This window comes from Tenrec ecaudatus, chromosome 18 (genome assembly GCF_050624435.1).
Source record: "Tenrec ecaudatus isolate mTenEca1 chromosome 18, mTenEca1.hap1, whole genome shotgun sequence".
NCBI classification, from domain to species: Eukaryota; Metazoa; Chordata; class Mammalia; order Afrosoricida; family Tenrecidae; genus Tenrec; species Tenrec ecaudatus.
The window spans coordinates 53,485,846-53,506,124 of record NC_134547.1 but is presented as its reverse complement, the minus strand read 5'-3'; positions in this window follow the sequence as shown (position 1 = coordinate 53,506,124).

The following is a 20,279-nucleotide window of genomic DNA, read 5'->3' as shown; positions in this document are numbered from 1 at the left end:
ATCGACTCTACAGTACAGGGTAGAATTGCCTTTATGGGTTTCTAAGGCTGTCAATTTTCATGGGACCAAAAAGCTTCATCTGTCTCCTGCAGAGCACCCTCCTGCAGAGGGTTTCAAGCTGCTGACTTTGTGGTTAGCAATCCAGTATGGATCCCACTGGAGTGATATGGGCTTAAAATACCTACCCAGGGTTCACCTGATTAGATTCATACTTCTCTGACTTCATTTCTGCATCTGTCTCCTTCTCTCTCATTAAAAACCTGCATGCTTTGTTTACGGTCTTAGCACTTGTGTTTTCCTTGTCAAGGATGATTATTTCAGGCAAGGAAATCTATTTTCTCAGGTAGAATATAGTACCTTCCTAATGAGATATTCCTTAGCCATTGCATGCTGATTAGTTTCTGTCACTTCCCCCAGGTTCATATTCTCACAACTCTCACTGTGGTTCTTGGTTTCCATTCCCCCAACTTCAACTCATTGTTCCCCTTGACGGTGTCACAGTCTAACTGCTCCACAGAATTTTCTTGAGTCTAATCTTAATGAAAGCATCTTACCAGGCTTTTTCTTTCCATGTATGGTTGAGTGGGTTTGAACCACCAGCCATTATCTTATCAACTGGGTCGAAGCTGTTTGTCCCACCTAGAGGCCTATAAACCTCAGGCTGTTATTATTGTTGGGTTCCATCAAGTCCATTCTGATTCACAGAAGCCCCATGTGATAAAATAGAACTTCATGGTAATTTTCTCTTGGCTGTAATATTTTCATTGATTGTAAATCATTTTATTGGGGGTTTGTGCAACTCCTATCACAATCCATGGGTCCATCCACTGTGTCAAGCACATTTATACATTTGTTGCCATCATCATTCTCAAAACATTTGCTTTCTACTTGACCTCCTTATTTTCCCCCTCCTTCCCCACTCCCTCCTCCCTCATGAAGCCTTAATAATTTATAGATTATTTTTTCATATCTTACACTGTCCGAAGTCTCCCTTTACCCACATTTTTGTTGTCCATCACTCAGGGAGGCAGTTATATGGAGATCATTGTAATCGGTTCTCCCTTTCTACCCCACCTTCCCTCCACCCTCCCGGTATCACCACTCTCACCACTGGTCCTGAAGGGATCATCTGCATTCCCTGTGTTTCCAGTTCCTACCTGTACCAGTGTACATCCTCTGGTCTATCAGAATTGAAAGGTAAAAGTGGGATCATGATAGTGGGGGGAAGGAAGCATTTAAGAACTAGAGGAAATCTGTATGTTTCATCATTGCTACCCTGCACCCTGTCTGGCTTGTCTCCTCCAAAAGACCCGTCTGTAAGGGAGTGTCCACTTGCCTACAGATGGGCTTTGGGTCTCCACTCTGCAATCACTCTCATTTACAAAGATATGATTTTTTTGTTCTTTGATGCCTCATACTTGATCCCATCGACACCTCGTGATCGCACAGGCTGGTGGGCTTCTTCCATGTGAGCTTTGTTGCTTCTGAACTAGATGGGCACTTGTATATCTTCAAGTCTTTAAAGACCCCACATAGCATATATTTTGAGAGTTGAGCAACATCAGCTTTTCTCACCACCTTTGCTCATGCACCTGCTTTGTCTTCAGTGATGGTGTCAGGAATGTGTGCATCATGGAATGCCAATTTAATAGAATAAAGTGTTCTTGCATTGAGTAAGTACTTGAGTGGAAGTCCAATGTCCATCTGCTGCCTTAATACTAACCATATAAATATATGCACAAAGATCTATTTACCCACCATCCTATATAAATATGTTTACATATATGCATGTCTGTATTTAGACCTCTATAAATGCCCTTTGCCTCCTAGTTTTTTCCTCTATATCCTTTTATTTTCCTCTTGTCCCACTATCATTCTCAGGCTTCATTTGTGTTTCAGTAATTTCTCTCAGTTACATTGCCCTTGGTGAATCCCTACAAGACCTCTCACACCCTCGTTGCCACTAATTTTGGATCACTTGTTGTTCCCTTGTCCCTGGGTTGGACAACACCACCTCCTTTCCCCCACCTCCCCCTCTCCCATGTCCCCCCAGAACCATTCATCCCATTGTTTTCTCCTCCAGATTGTTCATCCAGCCTATCTTATCTAGATAAATCTTCAGAGATAATAATATGCACTAAAAAGCAAGGCATAGCAAGACAAAGCAACAAAAGATAACACAGCAATGACCACAACAAAGAAAATCAATGACCAAGACAAAATAATTTAAAAAATAAATTAAAAGAAAAAACTTACAAAAAAGAAAAACCTGTAAATAGATCAAGGTCTACTTTTTGACCTATAGGCACGTCCTCCAGTCGAGTCCAATGGGGTATCATGCTATAGCCCCAAAGTCTATCCTCTGCACTTCCTAGGAAGCTCCCTGCTCCGCTCCCCATTGCTCTGCCACATGCTCTTAGTGTTTCGTCTCAGTGTGGTGGGCTCAGACCAGGCCAATCCCAACACTGAGCCTACAGTGTTGTCCCCCATAGGGCCATGGTCAATGAGGGATGTTGTGTCTCATAGTGGGATCAGCCATATGGCCCACTCTGCACATTGACTATTCGGAGGGGGAGAGAAGGTCGCCTGTCTCCTCCTGCAGAGATGCTGGCAGTTTTAGAGTAGAATTATTGTAACATCAAGATTTCTTCCCAGAGCTCATAAAACCCAAACCAAACTCACTGCCACTGAGGTGATTCCAACTCACAGTGACCCGTAGAGCAGAGTAGAACAGCCCGTGTGGGTTTCTATGGATTTAAATCTTTTGCCTTCAGTCACTGGTCATTTCCAACTGCTGACCTCTGGATAGCAGCCCAACCCATAGTCCACATGTCACCAGGGCTTCTTTCCCAGAGTTCATTCCATATAAAACCATCTTATTCATTTGTCTTCTCTGACCCCTCCCCCCATGTCCCCAATGCAGAATATAACCTCCATGCGTGGGAGCCCAACCAATTCCAGCTCATCTAGATAGTTCATAGAAATAACACAAAAACCTGGCCATCCATTTGATGGGGACTCATGATGATTCTGCAAGATAAAGTAGAACTCTCCCAAAGGGTGTTCATGGCTGTGAGTCTTTAGGGAAGCCAATTGCCACATGTTTCTCTAGCAGAGTACTTGATGGGTTTGAACCATGGGTCCTGCGGGTAGAAGGGAAACAATGGACTACAGTGCCACCATGGCTCATTGATGCTGCTGCATAAAGTGGTGTTTAATAAAGGAACTGCTTTGTGATTTCTGGAACATTTGTCGATGGCATGCACGCACTCACAGATCCTAGTGGCCAGAATGAGAAAGGTTGGTAACAGAGCATCCTTTCACAATGATGACCTAACTAGGCTTGTTCTCCTGAAGGTACAAAATATTACAACTCATGCCTCCTGACACCAAAAATAATATCTGTGCTAAGAAAGTATGAGATTTTGTAAAACGGTTCAGAAGAAAAATGAAGACGTAATATTGTTTCCAGCTTCCCCAGATAATGAAGGAAAGGCCCTGAAAGTCCTTTGAATGTTATTTATTTGGTTTGTATTGTTTTATGGTTGTATTTGGTCAGGATGATGAAAACAAATAGATAGCAACACACATTGCAAGTGCTCTTGGCTGTGCGAACGTGATAAATCCACTTACATCTGGAAAGGCTAAGTCTTCCAAAGTTTCCAGAGATACATTTCGGAAGCTTTCCAAATTTGCAGTCATTTGGATTTTCTTATTTGCTGGAGGTTTTGGAAACATTTTCATTTGAGGATACAATGACTCCTGCAGAATTGGTGTCTATGCCTGCCAGCACCAGAACAAACCTTCAAACAAACACAAACACAAAAATGTGGACCCACCTAAATAAAGCTAAACTGTTAGAGAAAGAATAAATAAGGGTAGAGTAGTTTTTTATCATTCATTGATCTTTTTACTTGTTTAAAATGATAATAGCAACAATGTTACGGGACATTATAGAAGAGGAAGAATGACTAGACTTCATCTCGCGTACTTTGGACATGTTATCAGGTCCGAGTACACCCTGGAGAAGCCATTATGGTTGGTAAAGGGACATTGATAAAGAGGAAGACTCTCAATGTGACGAATTGACACAGTAGCTGCAACGTTTTTTCAAACATAACAACAGTTGGGCAGATAGCACAGGACTGGGCAGTGATTTGTTCTGTTGAACATAGGGTCACTATCAGTCTGCACCTAATAATAATTAATATTAATATTAAATATTATAGCACCTAATGATAGCAACAGCCATCTTGGGAGATGAATACCAAAACAGAAATCAAATTCTTGATTCTACCATGAGGAATCACTTGTGATATCACACCTCTTCTGAATTTAGCCTTTATATTAGGGATGATGTTTTGGGTTGAGTCCCACAACCTAACCTTAATATCTCAGATCTTAAATTCTTCATTTGAGAACGAGTTCTTACCACACTTTATTTCTTCCTACCATTTCAGAAACTCATCCTCCATAAATACAGGACTCGGTTTCTCTCTGTATACAATGATTTGAGAAAAATGTACTGTGGCCGATCAATGTGTCCAAGAAAACAATGAGTACACAAAGTACTTCACACGCAAAAGGAGGGTGGTGGTGAAAGAAGGGTGAGAGAGAGAGAAACAAGTACATATGTAATACCACTGAGTACATGTCCTCACTCAAATCCTCATGAGAGCCATAAAGTAAGCCCCAAGATATTCTGAGAAAAGAACCCAACCTACCTGTGCTTAAGAATTCCAAGTTTCAGGGTTATGTACCAAGTTTTTGTTTCTGTATGGTGACACCTGTTATGGCCTACGTAAATGGCATTCCGTGACAAATACTTGGAAATAAACACGTTTTCATGTTTTTAACAGTTCCTTCTAACCTGTGTAAGTCAGCATTTTTCAATGCCATTGCCATAAAGCTCGCAGACAATGAAGACTTAGCAGTGCAGCAGATGACAGTGACTCAGCTCGCCGGAGGAAATTAAAGCTCTCCAGGTCACACAAGGTGGCATTTCCCTAAACAAACCAACAAAAGATCTACTTTGTTTTCATTAATATCGCATACATGACATACATAGATTGCCATTGCTGACATTAATCTTTGTAACCTAAGCCGGGGAATGTTTCATTTTACTTCAATTAGATTGCATTAAGATGCCAGCAAGCAAGTACTTACTTATGTTTATAGTTAGGGAGCGTCAAATTTGTTACACATTCCTTTTAGGGTATTGTCACTGAAAAAAACCTAGTTGAATATTCAAGTTCTGAATTACGTTGGAACGCATTGCATGGCATTCAGCAACATGAATAAAGCTAAGTTCTAAGCCGTCCCTTCCAATAGCAAATTGAGCGTTCCATCTGCAAGCATGACCTCCCCCACCACAACACGCACCCCTGAAGGGACATTTCACTAACGTGGGTTGAAGGCTTAGGGGGCCTTGGTGGCCCAGTTGTTATGTGCTGGGCTGTGATCTGCAAGGTCATTCATTACAAACCACCTGCTGCTCCTCAAGACAAAGATGGGGCTCTCTTCTCTCATCAGTAGTTGCAGTGTCAGAAACTCGCAGTGACTGTCCTATGAATGGTCACTGTGAATTGGCCTTGCCTCGATGACAGAGAGTGAGCGAGTTAAAGACATTGAGGATGCCTTGGTGGAAGCACCAGGCTCATGGCTGCCTTTTCACAATTATTCCAACAAAGTCTCCCAAAGAGAGTTACTGTGTTATTCAACTTAATTCTAGATGATACATTATATTTTTCACATGATTTCATAACTACAAAGGATTCTGGGAAACCACTGACATCCGAGGATGCTACTTTATTAGAATATAAGCCAAGCAACAAGATCCTTCTTTCCCCTTTATTTCAGAAAGTAGGCACCTGAAAGAGATATTCTTTGAATTTAGGGTCTGATTGTAGAAATATTCCTGGTGCCTATTGGATCTCATTTTTTACCTTTAAAAATGTTTTGGCCTCAAAGGGGAACAATAAAGCAACATAAATTTTAATCACTTACTTAATTTCTATAGTAAAACTATTCGCCAAGCAAAAATAATATTTATATTTTCAGGAAGAGAAGTAACAGGTTCGCACGCAATACATGAGCAGAATTACAAATTTGGCTGATGTTGAACAATGGCCACTCATTGCTTCAGAACATAACATTTTTATGAATATTTTTCCTTTAGTGTTTTATGTGAGAATCATAAAAAGCAGAGAGGTAACAGGCCACAAGCAACCTATATGAAGGCACTGCAGAAAAAGAAAGCAATGTGCACCCACAAAGACAGTCGTGTCACTGTAAAAGACCTGACGTGCGTTACAAGATAATTTGTCTCAGGAGAGAATATCTCAAGTCTTTCCACACTGACTAATGGTCTTGGAACCTGTCTGATTGGCCCCCTCCAATATGTAAGTTCTCTTCAATCAAGCTAGAATCGCACCCACTACTTAATATCAAGCATAGCTTCCAGACAACCAGACAATCTGTTGTTACATCCATCAAGTTGGATCAGACTCACAGCAAGCCAACAAACAACCGGCCTCCCTCCCAATTGTTCTTACGCCGGAGCCCATTGTTGTCGCCACGGTGTCAGTTATTATTTCCTTCACATTCTTCCTCTTCCCCGCTAGCTTGAGGCTTTGCCAACCCCAACACCCTTTTCTAAGGGTGGTCTCTCCTGATTATACGGCCAAAGTATAGGATACTAAGTCTCACCATCCTTGCTTCTAAGAGGCATTCTGGCTGTATTTCTTCCAAAACAGATTGGGTATATTTTGTTTGTTTGTTTCCCAGGGGGTGGGAGAATCATCTTTCTTTGTAATAGATGTAAATATGAGTCACTTCCAGTCAGTTCAGGTAAATGCCTTACAAACTTCTTGTCTTAAGTGAGTTTGTTGATAGACTTCAGGTGGTCCCATGAATTCCTGGAGTCTTGTTTTTTGCTAATACATTCAGTGCAGCATGGGTTCCTTCCGTCAGTATGAGGCAGTCCTTGGTCACATGATACCTCTTGACACGAAGGAATGTCAACCAGTTATTTTTGGTACAGTGACTCTGTGTATTACCTCCATCTTCTTTAGATGCAACTCAATAATTTGTCCATAGAATCTTTCGACAATGCAACTCAAGGCTTGCTATTTTTTCCTTAAGTTCTTTCTGATTGAGATATTAATATTGTGTACTTCCTTTTTTGGTTTTCTCACTCGAGGTACTTTTTTTACATTTACACATTTTATTTTAACATCATCTTAAACTTCCATTTGAAATGTTCTGTTCAGCACTTTTACTTTACATTTTCCATTGACCCTCGCTATTCTACAATTAAAAGCAAGTTTCAGAATCTCTTCTGGTATCCACTTGGATATATATTATTTTTCTTTCCTATCTTTTTAATGACCTGGTGTTCTCTTTGTGTATGGTGTTCTCACTCTTTTCCCACAGTCTGTCAGGTATTTTCTTTGATGTTCGCTAAATTCAGGTGGGGTATATAAAAGGTCATATTTGGCTCTCGTGAACCAGTTTCTTTTTCTTCAACTTCAAACTGAACTTGCATATGATTAATTGATGAGTCTGTTTCACAGTCAATTGCTTACCTTGCTCTGGCTGATGATACTGAGCTTCTCCATCAGCTCTTCCCACAGAGGTAGTCAAGTTACTTTCCACATATTTCAACTAGCAAGGCCCATGCATAATGTTGCCATTATTGCTGTTGAAAAATGTGGTTCCAATGAAATGGCCATTGGTCTTATGTGCTCTCTAACTTCATTTTTATGACTAAAACCAACCATATTTTCCATAAAGATCAACAGAGCATGAGTGACCTGAGACAGACTGGTAGGCCTTTTTAAATCATGCAACCATATGGTTTCCTATGCTAGGGAATAACAAATTCAAGAGAAATGACATACTTTTCATCATCAAAAATAGCATTTCAACATCAATCTTGAAATATAATGCTCTCTGTGATAGGCTAATATGTCTACACCTATAAGGAAGCCCAGTTAACAAAATTATTATTTAGATTTATGCACCAACCAATAAAGTTAGTAATAGAGAATTTGGAGAATTTTACCAACACCCTCAAGTCTGAAATTAATCAAACATACAATCAAGATGCATGGATAACCACTAGCCACAGGAGTGTTAAAGTTGGAAACAAAGAGGAAGAAACAATAGTTGGGGAAAAAATCCAACTGATACTTCTGAAATAAATATCTTAGTTGATCATAAGTCAAGCTACTCAAACATACAGCAATCTTCAATGGAGCTAGGAACTGAAAACCAGTCTTTCATATTCATAGCTCATTCACAGCTGTCAACTGTGAAAGTTTTACTGTGTTTAAATACTTTCCCTAAGATCTTACAATCAACACCTTTCATTTACAAACCCTAATTTGATCTTCCTTTACCTATCACATTCTGCTTTAAAAACAATATATGTGTGTGTATATAATTATCTACATAAAATATTAGGTAGAGGAGGGAGAGCTCAGGTTTGCACCCAGCTGTCACGATTCCTTAGAGCACAACTTCACAGAAACATCACTGCAGTAAGGTGTCCTCTTAGGAAAGGTTGCCTACTAGGAGAACAACTGTTATGAAAGCAATCAAGTACTTTTAATTAAAAAAAATTTCAAACACCTTAAAATCTTTTCCCTTATGACCTCAATTCCTGGGAGGTTTTCCGTTTCATCTACTATTTCTATATTGCTTTGACATAATTAGAGCACAGCATCACAGATGTTGGGGAGATGTTTTTTTTTTTTAAAAAAAACCCGAGATGAGGTTTAGCAGATGTCTAAATCATCCGTTGTGAATCATTAGCAAAATTTTTTTAATTGGTCTGGGAACATGGATCTACCTCAAGTGTTTCAATGACTAATCTAAATCCCTTCCCTTCCAGTGTGTATGAAACTTAAATCTGATAGAGTTTTGATTCATAAGTAAATCCCACAGGTAAGCTCCAGGTTGTTTTCAGAAATCTAAAATATATATGTAAATATATATCCATATATAGCCTTAGATGTAAAGTGCATGGCATATTGGGTATAATAAATGTCAAAATGATTTCAACCTACAGGAGAATACACTTTCATAAGCTGGCATTAATTTCTTATGATACCTTGTTGGCTAATTAGGGATTTCTGAGAAATTAATGTTTTTATGAAGGAAAGCAAAAATGCTTCACTTTTAAACATCCAGATTTGGAAAGAGATTAAGCAGACTGTTTTGCATAAAACAATGTAGATTAAAAGCTCAATTAATTTAATCAGTTATCTGAGTGTCAAATAATTTGCCAATGAAATTTTATGTAAGAGTAAACTTGCTCTGAATATGCCATTTTCCAATAGGAGATAAAAAGCTGTTTGTACCATCTGGATTCTGGATGGGGCCAGGGTTTCACCAATTTGCATCAGTAAAGCATGCCCATTTCAGAAATGTGGGATGTTTTGTTTTGTTGTTTTATGTTTTTAGAGGGGAGGACAAGCAATATGTAAGCTTTATGCATATCAGTTTATGCACAGAGTGCTAAGAGTTGAAAATGCTGTTAACATGATCCAGTGTCACAGGTGAACAAAGACAAGACAAATTAGGACTGTGATCCTCTTACCTCCTTGGCGAGGATTTATTGAGGAGATATTAGAGAGGGGGAGTGACAGAGGGAGAAATGAAAACCCTAAAGCAATGAGCCGAATTTGACTGAGAACTACACTACTCTCAAAGACTCCCAGTATCACCAAGTGAGTTCACCAAAACCCAAATTTGTGATGCTAATAAGATAGACTGTTGATTCAAGCCCTCTTGATTCAGAGTCTGGTTGCTTTCAACAGCCTCTTACCTGTTCTCTGCACCTGCACTTTTGATTCCTATTTCACAGTGTTATGAGAACAGTTCTTAATATGTAAATTTGACTACCCCCCACCCTCTCATTTTCTGCTTCTGGCTTCCCTGGGAAGAGAAGATCAAATCTGAACTCCTCAGCTCCTCCGGAGTGCCTCATGCACATGTCACGCACAGGTATCCCTGAAGCATCCTTTTCTCAACCTCCTGTTTCTCAGCTCATTGGCCCCTCCTCAGTCTCCTGAGCCACTGCAAGAGTTCATGCAAATTTCTCTGACCTACCAAGAAACTCCTAGCCTCAACCATACAGATATTTTTCTTCTTTTGTCACTTTTTCAATGACATTTTCATTTTTTAAAGATACTTATTAATCTTGTATTTAAGTGAAGTTGGTTAAAAACATATATATATATATATATATATGTATCATCCACCAGTTTGATGACACTTAGCAGCTACATTGACCTTCTCTCCTCCCAAAGACATAGGGACCCCAAAGGGAGGAAAAACAGACACAGGGTGAGAACATGGAAATCAGATGGCAGATTAGTAACTTAGCAAATCAGGGAATATGGAGTTTGATTTGATATGTGAGAGAAAGGAGAGAGAGAGAGAGAAAGAGAGAGAGAGAGAGAGAGAGAGAGAGAGAGAGAGAGAGAGAGAGAGAGAGAGAGAGAGAGAGAGAGATTGAAGATTGATGGAGCTCTGGTCCCCAGTACCGGGGAAGGAGAAGGTGACCTTGTTTGGAAATAGGGCCATTTCAAATACAATTAATTCATTTAGCACAGTATCATAAGGGTATTTGTGAGTGGTGGCCTCATGAGAAGAGAGAGGGCTGGATACCAGACCAACCAGAAGGAAGGTGCCCGTGTGAAGACCAGGTGAGAGGCTGGCATTATGCTTCCATGGGCCAAGGGACACCAGAGTTGAGACTAGAGATGATGTTCTCCTTGACATTTCAGAGACCATGAATTCAGATAGCTACCTGCCATTACTATAAAACAAAGACATTTTGTTGTTTTGAGCTGCATCGTTTGTGGTTATTTGTTATGGGAACCCTATGAAAGTAAAACTGATGCAAAATGAATTTCCAATACTTTTTATAGATGTTTCTGGAGAAAGGCATGGCTTTCTACTCGGATAAGAAGTCACAGTCTCTGAAAAGCCACAGGGAGTTCCACACTGTCCTGTAGGGTCGTCGTGGGTCTGCATGGTCTTGATGGCAGTGACCTTGTTTTGGGTTTCGGTTCGTATACTTCTGTATTTTTCTATGTGACTTTGAATTTCAAACCTTTATAACCTACAAACCTAGAACCTAACCAATTAAAAGTATAAACAGTGCTTTTTAAAATGCAGAGCACCTTCAAAAACTTTGAGGAAAAGTTTCGTCTTTTTTTTTAACAGATTTACTGGCATATAATTCGGATATCTTACATTTCAATGGTTCAGTTATATTAAGTAGAGTGGTACAATTATCTTCACAATCAATTTTAGAACATTTTGTTCTTTCTTTCACTCTGTCTTATCAGCTTGCCAACCTCCCCTCAAGTAGAGTTCTTGACTCACATTTTTTAAATGAAAAAAAAAAAACCACCATCAATAGAAAGCAAAGGCAATTATTTAAATAAATATTATTTATAAAATAATAATTGAGTCAGTTTATTGTGCCAACCTAACTGATAAACACATGTGGGATTAATTGAAGGGTGGAGAGATAAATGTCTCAGTGAGCCTCACCTTTTGAGTTCTTTGGTCTCTTGTTTGTGATGGTCGGACCAGGTTGCAGCTGTCTTAGTCAGTTCCCTGTTTCAGCTTGCAAGGCTCACTTACTGCAAGCCATCCTTGAGGAGAAGCCACATGACATGGACCTACACCAATGCAACCCTGAGTGCTGGAGCAGTAGTGTGAGGACCCCTGCTAGTGCTGAGAAGCTTAAGCATTCAATGATTCAGCTTTCCTCTTGCAGTCGGCATCATTAAGTGTGTTTTGTGGGATGGAGGAGGACTTTGTGGATTGGTGTTGGACATATGGGTTAATGGGTTAATGCTGGATTTGTGGGCTTGGGCAGCACTGGGTTGGGATATTTCTTGATCTGCACTTACCCTTTATATAAAACTCTCTCTTATACATGAGTTTCTGTGGATTCATTTCTCTAAAGTACCCAGACTAACACATAATTAAAATTATTTAAATAAAAAATTCTTGGACAAACATGAATACCTAATTAAAATGCAGTAAGTGGTTCTGTTGTGAAGATAAGTTTTTTTGTCATGTAATATATTGGAGAAAGACCTACCTGGCAGAATTTCAGAAAAATAATCAGAAAAAAATATGAAGGGTCTTAGAGATGTGAAAGGTGTCCATTAGAGTGAGGGGTTAGGTGTAAACCACTCATCACAGACTTTCTGTCCACCACAGAATAGAAACTGTGCTTAGTTTCCAAAGTAGCTGTGCCTATTTCCAAGGTTATGTCCTCCTGAATCAAAGGTTGAATCATGATGTTAAATCTCTGGTCTTTGTTTGTTTTGTGTGTGTGTTTCCAGGTGGTTGGATAGTTATTCCTTTTCTGCTTTCTCAACATTTTTTGTTTGTTTATTTTCCCTACAACCTATCCAGCATGCCCAAGACAAGGTCAGGCCAAGACCTCACAATTTCAATTAGTAAATTTACAGCGAGACGCTTTTCAATTTAGACAAGAATTATTTACACAGACAGTGAAAAAAATAGCAAAATGTGTCAATCTCAGGGGACCATTTGTCCCAAATCAAAGGACAACATGGAAACCTAAGGAGGTGCATGAGTGTCACATAATTTTCAGAGAATCCCCTGCTGAGGTGGCTGATCCTAGTCTGTAACTAGGAAATGTAATCCGTAGGCCTGTGATGAGGGGATCAAGTCTGAATTCCCGGATACCGCATGAGGGAGATAATGAGAAGCTGGCGTGCACGTGTCTCCCAGAGCAGATATGAACCCATGGGCTCACCTCAGGTGCAAACCCACCAGCTGCTCCACAGGAGAAAGTTAAGACTGTTTGCTCTGGGACAAGTTTATTGTCTCAAATAGCAGACAAGATCTTGCTAGGAGTCAGAATAGACTGGAGAACAGTGAGGTTCTTTGCTTTCTTTTCCTTTGTTTTGGTTTTGAAAAGGAGGGCTGCCCTCTTGCAGCTTCTCACAGGTCCTCCGTTCTCTTAGGCTCCAGAAAGACGGAAAGAATTCCTTCCACTAGGCTGGTTATTTCTGGCTACAGCCATGGTATTTCCATTGCCAGTATTGTTTCAACGTTTTGAAACCGTCAAAGCTTTAAATCTATTAAATCAATTTAGCCCAAGAAACAAGTGCTAAATTGGATGGATGGAAAATGTAACTTTCAGAACCAGCTGATATTATTTTTACCTATCCAAAAAAAGAAAAATTTAAAATAGCATAAAGGAACATCTTATCTTGCAACTTCTTTTCAGAATGTGCAAGACATTTTATAGTCAGATTGATTCAATCTTACAAATTTCTAGAATTTGTTTCTTACATACTGTATTAGATTCCCTATGTGCGCATAATAGTTTTTACCACAGATATTGGGACTTACTTAACACAAACTTATTATCTCAAGGTTCCATAGATCAAAAGTCTCATGCGGGTCCCACCAGCCTCAAATCACACTATATTCCTTTCTGGAGGCTTCACAGACAATCTGCTCTCTGCCCAGTTCACTGCATTTGTTGGAAAAAAAATTATTCCCATGTGTTTATAGGATGGAGGTTTTTATTCTTGTGTCTGTCAACAGAGTTGTTCCCACTTCTGGATTCAGACACAATCATTGGCTAGTGGCTCTCTCCCTTCATCTTTAAAATCAGCAATGGTAAGACTAATTCTTCCTAAAACAAATCTTTCTGACCCAATTGTTTCCTTTCTTCCTCAAGCAAGGAGGAAGGCAACAGGCAAGAGAGAGGGAGAAAGAGTTTCCCAGCATCTCTCTTATAAAACATTCACACCTCCAAGAAGGCATCACCAGGCTTGATTGATAGGTTGGATTCCTCCTGTGCACTTTCTAACTACCATAGCTTGGTTTCAACTATTTCCTTCCATGTTTTTGATCTTTTGTATTTACTTCTATTTTATATTACTAACTGGATAAATGAGTTTATTGATTTGCCTGTATTGGTAATATATTGCATTTACCTGAAGATCATCTACAACATGCAAGATGAACAAACCAGAGGTAATCTAGATTTTGGGAAGTAGCCAGAAACTAATCAACTTAAACAAAGGAGATTTCAAAAGAGAAGTAAATAATGAATGGCACATAACCACACAGCCCCATCCAGGAGGAAGAACAACAGAAACCAGAGGAGAAGGGAGAGAGTGGTCAGTGTGAGACTTGAAAATAATTAACAATCTACAGTCTATCAAGAGGCCATGAGGGGTGGGTGTGGGGAGGAGGGAGGGGGAAAAAAGAGGAGCTGATCCCAAGGGTTCAATGTAAGTAAGTGTCTAGAACAGAACGATGGAATATATGTATGAATAGGTCAGATACAATTGATGTATGGTTTGTACCAAGAGTTGTAAGAGTCCTTAATAAAGTGAATATATATAAAAAAGAGAGAAGTAGAGAGAAATAGCACAGCAGTATATAATGGGCAGTGTCTTTTTTCCCTTTAGTTCATCTTCAGTTTAGCTGATATTTTAACTTGCAAATGATGTTAAAGGAATCTTGGAAATAATTAATTTCCATGTATTTCTATAACTTCTTATGCATTTATTGTAAACATTTTCCTAACTTTTGGGAGAACAAAATGAGAACGAAGCATTGGTGTTCTCAGGAAAGAAAAGTAATACATTTATATTATCTAGGTATTTTACCAGGAATTCAAATAATTGAAATTATTGAACAAATACTAATCTCATATGTACCAGATATATTTTACCGGCCAACAAATTTTTTGGTGCCTCAAATGTTGGTCTTATTTCAGGGTATATTGGACCTGCTGATTCCAAAAACAGAACCAATTTTCCCCTCTCAGCTCTAGTTTGTAGGTGTGAGACCTAGGCCATCAATCACTGTGTCCGGCTGAGTTGTCTAGCGAAACAAACTCGTGACACACATCAAGGTCCAAGAAAGAGCTTTATATCAAGAAGCAGCTTTAAATCAAGAAGGTACACCCAACAAGTTCAACTCAGGGCCATAGGTCCAAAGATAGCCAGGGCCCTCTTCAGACTCACACAGATGCTGGCTCATGATGCTGACAGGTAAAGCAGGAAGCAGGAAGTTCACCCAGAGTCAGCGAAGGCAGAGTTGCTTGGCTCTAGGCAAGCATGGCAGGGCGCAGAAAGCTCTCAGAGTTGGGTGCCCTTGGGGGCAGTTAATAGAGCCCATGTGATGTCCCAGTGAGGTGGAAGGCGAACAAGCAGAGAGGTGTCATCTCTGTTGGGTCTTGTTCTCATGTCAAAAGTCACATGTCCAAGAAAATGTCATCAGACTACCATTTGATTGACAGGTTGAGATCTGCCCTTAGCCAGAAGTGTCTAGCTAACAAAATATCTGACAAGAGGACCCTTCATTCTGCTTGGTCATAAAAATCATCAGGCGATTTCAATGTAATGTAAGCTAACCTGAAATAGAGGAAGTTCAAGCTGACTTCATTTAAAGTAGTTTGTATTATATGGTATGTTTGGGGCACATTTCACTCAGACGGTGTCCTTTGAGCCAAAGATATAATTGAACAGTGCAAATTACATGAACTTGGACTTTTCCCCAAGGGTCAGTTTACTTCTTTTAGGAACTGAATAGCAGACTGTTCCAATGTGTTATCTTTTTAAAAGGCCAGAAATAAGAGTACAATAAATAAGGAACATTGATGGCATAGTGGGTTATGTGTCAGTCTGTTGACTTCAAGGTCAGCTATTCACACCCACCAGTTCCTCTGCTTGAGAAAGACGAGCTTTTCTGCTCCCATAGGGAGTAACCATCTCAGAAACCCACCGGAGCTGTTCTACTCTGTCCTATCGGCGTGCTGTGAGTTGTAATTAACTGACTGGTAGTGAGTTGGGTCCAATCAATAGAGATGAAAATTTTCTGAACCCTCCCCCCCCCCCAAAGTCGGCCAGAGTTCAAATTCCTTGATTAAAGTTAAAATCTCCAGCCTCGTGATAAGATGCCATGGCTTCTCCACCTGTATATAAGAAGTCTTCAAAAGAAAAGTTAGAATTTTTCTTCTATAGAAGTTTGGAGCCAACCTCACCTCTGAACTATTTAACATGAGTTATCTATCAATTTCCCTACATTGAAATGTGTTCTACAATGTTGACTGCCTACTTTGAAGGAGAAAACATTGTATCTTGAAAATATTTATGAAAATTGCTATGAAGTCTTAGATTTTCCGCACAGTAAATTGCCCTCTCACCTTCTATACATGTGCCTTCTCAATGACCTTTTTTATGTGTTCCAGCTTTGCATCAAATTGTCCCCTCTGTATATGTTACATGGCCTCCCACATCAAAAAACGAAAGCTGTTTCCATCTGATTGATTCTAAGTCATAGTGGGTCTATAGGCCAGAGAAGAACCACCCCCTGGGGTTTCTAGACTGCAGAGTGCCTGGTCGATTTGAATCACCTTTTAATAGGCAGCTCAATGCATAACCAACTAGCTTCCCTTAGAACTCCTTTAATACCTAATTATTTTTCAAATATTTACTTATTTTGCCTTGTCCTGTAATTTGTGGGTCTGAATTTTTCTCATATTTATAATGAGGGGGATCAATTAATAAACTAGTTGAACTTTATAGCTGGCAATATAGTAGAGCACCATATCTGAGAAACTAGAACTGATGTGGTCTATACAATGCAATAAAAAATCATTTTATTGGGGGGCTCATATACCTCATCATAATCCATCCAGCCATCCATGTGTCAAGCACATTTGTACATTTGTTGCCATCATCATTTAAAAAATATTTTCTTTCTCCCTGAGCCCTTGGTATCAGCTCATTTAAAGTTTTTATTTATTTAAACAAATTCAGTTCATTTTCCCTTCCCTCTCCTCCCTCCCTTCCCTTATGAACCCCGGATAATATTTATAATTGTTTTTCATGTCTTACACTGACCAATGTCCCCCTTCACTCACTTTCTGTTGTCTATCCCCCTGGGAGAGGATTATATATAGATTATTGTGATTGGTTTCCCCTTTCTCCCTGCATCTTCCACTTACCCTCCTCTTATTGCTACTCTTATTATTTGTGTTGATGTGTTTATCTGCCCTGGATTCCCTGTGTTTCCAACTCTTATCTGTACCCGTATACATACTCTAGTCTAGCTGGATGTGTAAGGTAGAATTGGGGTCATGATAGTGGGGAGGAGGAAGCATTTAAGAACTAGAGGAAAATTGTATATTTCATCTGTGCTATATTGCACCCTTACTGGCTTGTCTCTTCCTTGTGACCATTCTGGGAGGGGAGGTCCAATTGTCTACAGATGGGCTTTGGGTCTCCACTCCACACTCCCCCTCATTCACATTGATATGATTTTTTGTCTGGGGTCTTTAATACCTGATACCTGATCCCATCAACACCTCATGATCACACAGGCTGTTGTACATCTTCCATGTGGACTTCGTTACTTCTCGGCTAGATGGCCACTTGTTTATCTCAAAGCCTTTAAGACCCCAGGCCTATATCTTTTGATAGCGGAGTACCATCTGCTTTCTTCACCACATTTCCTTTACACCCATTTTGTATTCAGCGATGGGAAGCTAAGCATCATGGAATGCCAGGTTATTAGAACTAAGTGTTCTTGCAATGAGGGAGTACTTGAGTAGAGGCCCAATGTCTGTCTGCTACCTTCATACTTAACATAAATATATGTACATAGATCTATTCCCCTACTATTCTGAATCAGTGCACCAACTAACATGAGGAACAGGCCTAAAAGCAAGACATCAAGGGAAAAAAAGCAAAAAACATATTGTTGGGTTGTGTTTGAAAACATGTTATATCTACTAGTTACTGAATTCTTACCACCACTAAACATGTATATGCCATTTCACTTGGAGCCCTGATGGCAGAGTAGTTTATCCACTGAGCAGCTAACCCCAAAATTGGCAACATGAACCTACCAGGCACTCTGAGGGAGCAAGGTGAGGCTGTCTGCTCACCTAAAGAGGAAAAGCCTTGGCAAGTCAAATGGGCAGCTCTGTCCTACCCTGGAGGATCACTGTGTGTCAGAATGGACTGGATATCAATGGTTCCGGTTTCATTCATTAAGACCCCAATTTACAGATCACGGAGGGTTTGATAAGAGTTATGTCACAGCCTTTCAACAACAGGTTGAAGAACACCATAATGATGTATGAGCCGAGAATCTTCTTAATCCCTGTGCAATACTAGTTTTTAGTTAGTTCCCCATGATGAAACAATCCCTTAGTAAAGTTAAAACACCAAAATGGACCAATGTCTACGACTGGTAGATGGTAGAGCTTGGAATCAAGTTTAAGGTGATTGACTGCAAATAAGATGTTTGTACTTGTTTTTCATTAACTCACCATATCTCTAGCAGGGAGAGCTCGAGGGACACTTTAGCAATATCATCAAAGAGGCTGAAACCTCCTCTACACCAAGTGACTCACAGCAGGATCATTACAGACTCTCTTCAAGCCCCAAAATGTAGGTTGCACAGAGTGTTGGTGTGTCTACACAGTTCTCTCTAGCATGTTGGATTCCAGCCATAAGCCATGTAAACAGATGGCAGGGACATGTCTGGCTGAGTCTGAGCTGATGGATTCTGAAATGTTTGCGGAGTGTTTTGCCGTCCCAATAGTCACAGCCCATCACTTGAGGTTTGGTTTCCAAAGACATTGTTCCTCCTCTGATTACATATTTAAAATTAGAAGAGATAATGTTTCCAATACAAACTTGAACTATATTTCTGAGTTTTTTTTTCTGCTTCAAAGATCAAATTTGATTGATTTAACAAAGAAGAATTGGATCTCAAAAGCAATTTCCTATTAGAGGAAGAAATAGGAACATAGTTTACCTTTCTCTGAGAAACATAATTAGAATTAATATCGCATGATTTGTGGTTTCACATGCCTTGAAGAGGTGACAAAGAAATAAACAAGCCTGGCCATAATTTTTTTTAAATCCACATACTAGAAGTGTCATTCAAAATGAGATTGAGGGGGGTGTAAAGATGATATTAAAACATTCCCACAAGTGATGTTCATATCCACAAATGTTATTACCATCCCAGTGTGAAACCCCCTTATGTTCCAGATACTGAGGCACAATTTAGTAGCCTGGACATTAAAAAGATTAGAATTGTAATTGTTTTCTTCGTACACTTAGGTTAACCGCATGGATTTTATTTTAATTAATTAAAACACTATGAAAACCAAACATTTAAAATCCATCTAACTCACTTCCCTAATCTGCATCATAAAAGAATTAGTATGAATAAGAATTCTACAGTCATTTGTGAAGTCATTTATAACCTTTATGTATTTCCTATTCTCCTGATTAAATTACATGTCTGAGTGATTCTTAATTATATTTTGCCAAATGATTTTGAAAGCTTTCTATCTTCAGGTCTGTTAGTAAACAAATGAATGTGAAAATAGAATGTGTCCAATATAATTCATATAATGTAAAAACTTTATCATTGTCACAGGCATCCTAGTGAAAATGGTGAGTACTAATAAAGTCAACTCCAGCAAGAGCTAGCCTGGCAGACAGGGAGGCTCAAAAAAGATTTATTGTTGACATCTCCTTGAAATTTATGCACCATACAGATTATCTTCTATTAGCTGGTGAGCTTGAACCTTGAAAGGAGTTTCAAGTTTCAGATAAGTAACACACATCACTGAACCTTACATCTGCCACCTGGTAATGGATAATATAAATACAGCACATTTATTCGGCAAGGAAGGGAAGCTGCTTCTATAGCCAATTCTCAATTATTCAGGGTAATGGGGGAAAACCTCTGAGTGGTTATCCATAAATACAGATAATTGGCAGAATATGTAAATTAGGTCCCATTCCACAATGTTTATGAACATTTTGGCTGAATAGGAGTAAAAGCAAAAATCAAGAATTATTAAAGTGCTGTAATTATTATGAAGCACTTGACAGATACCCCTGCCTGAGTCTCCTTCCATTCCTCAGACTTTTCCTCCTCCATTTTCTTCTTTGTCCACTCTCTGAAGGCATGTACTCCTCTAGGGAATGTGTTTAGATTTCTTCTCTCTTCCAGGTACAATACAGCCTCTCTAAGTGTTGGATTTACCCACTGCCATGGTTACAGGTTGCAGGAGTGCACATGCTTACCCATGCAATTGGATGAAGAACCTGCCTCCATCTCTTCCTCATATTGTTTCAACTGAATTGGATGGATGATGCATCCTAGGTCTGATTGACAAACCTATCTACAGGTGACAATCTCTGCAGAGTTTTACTTAA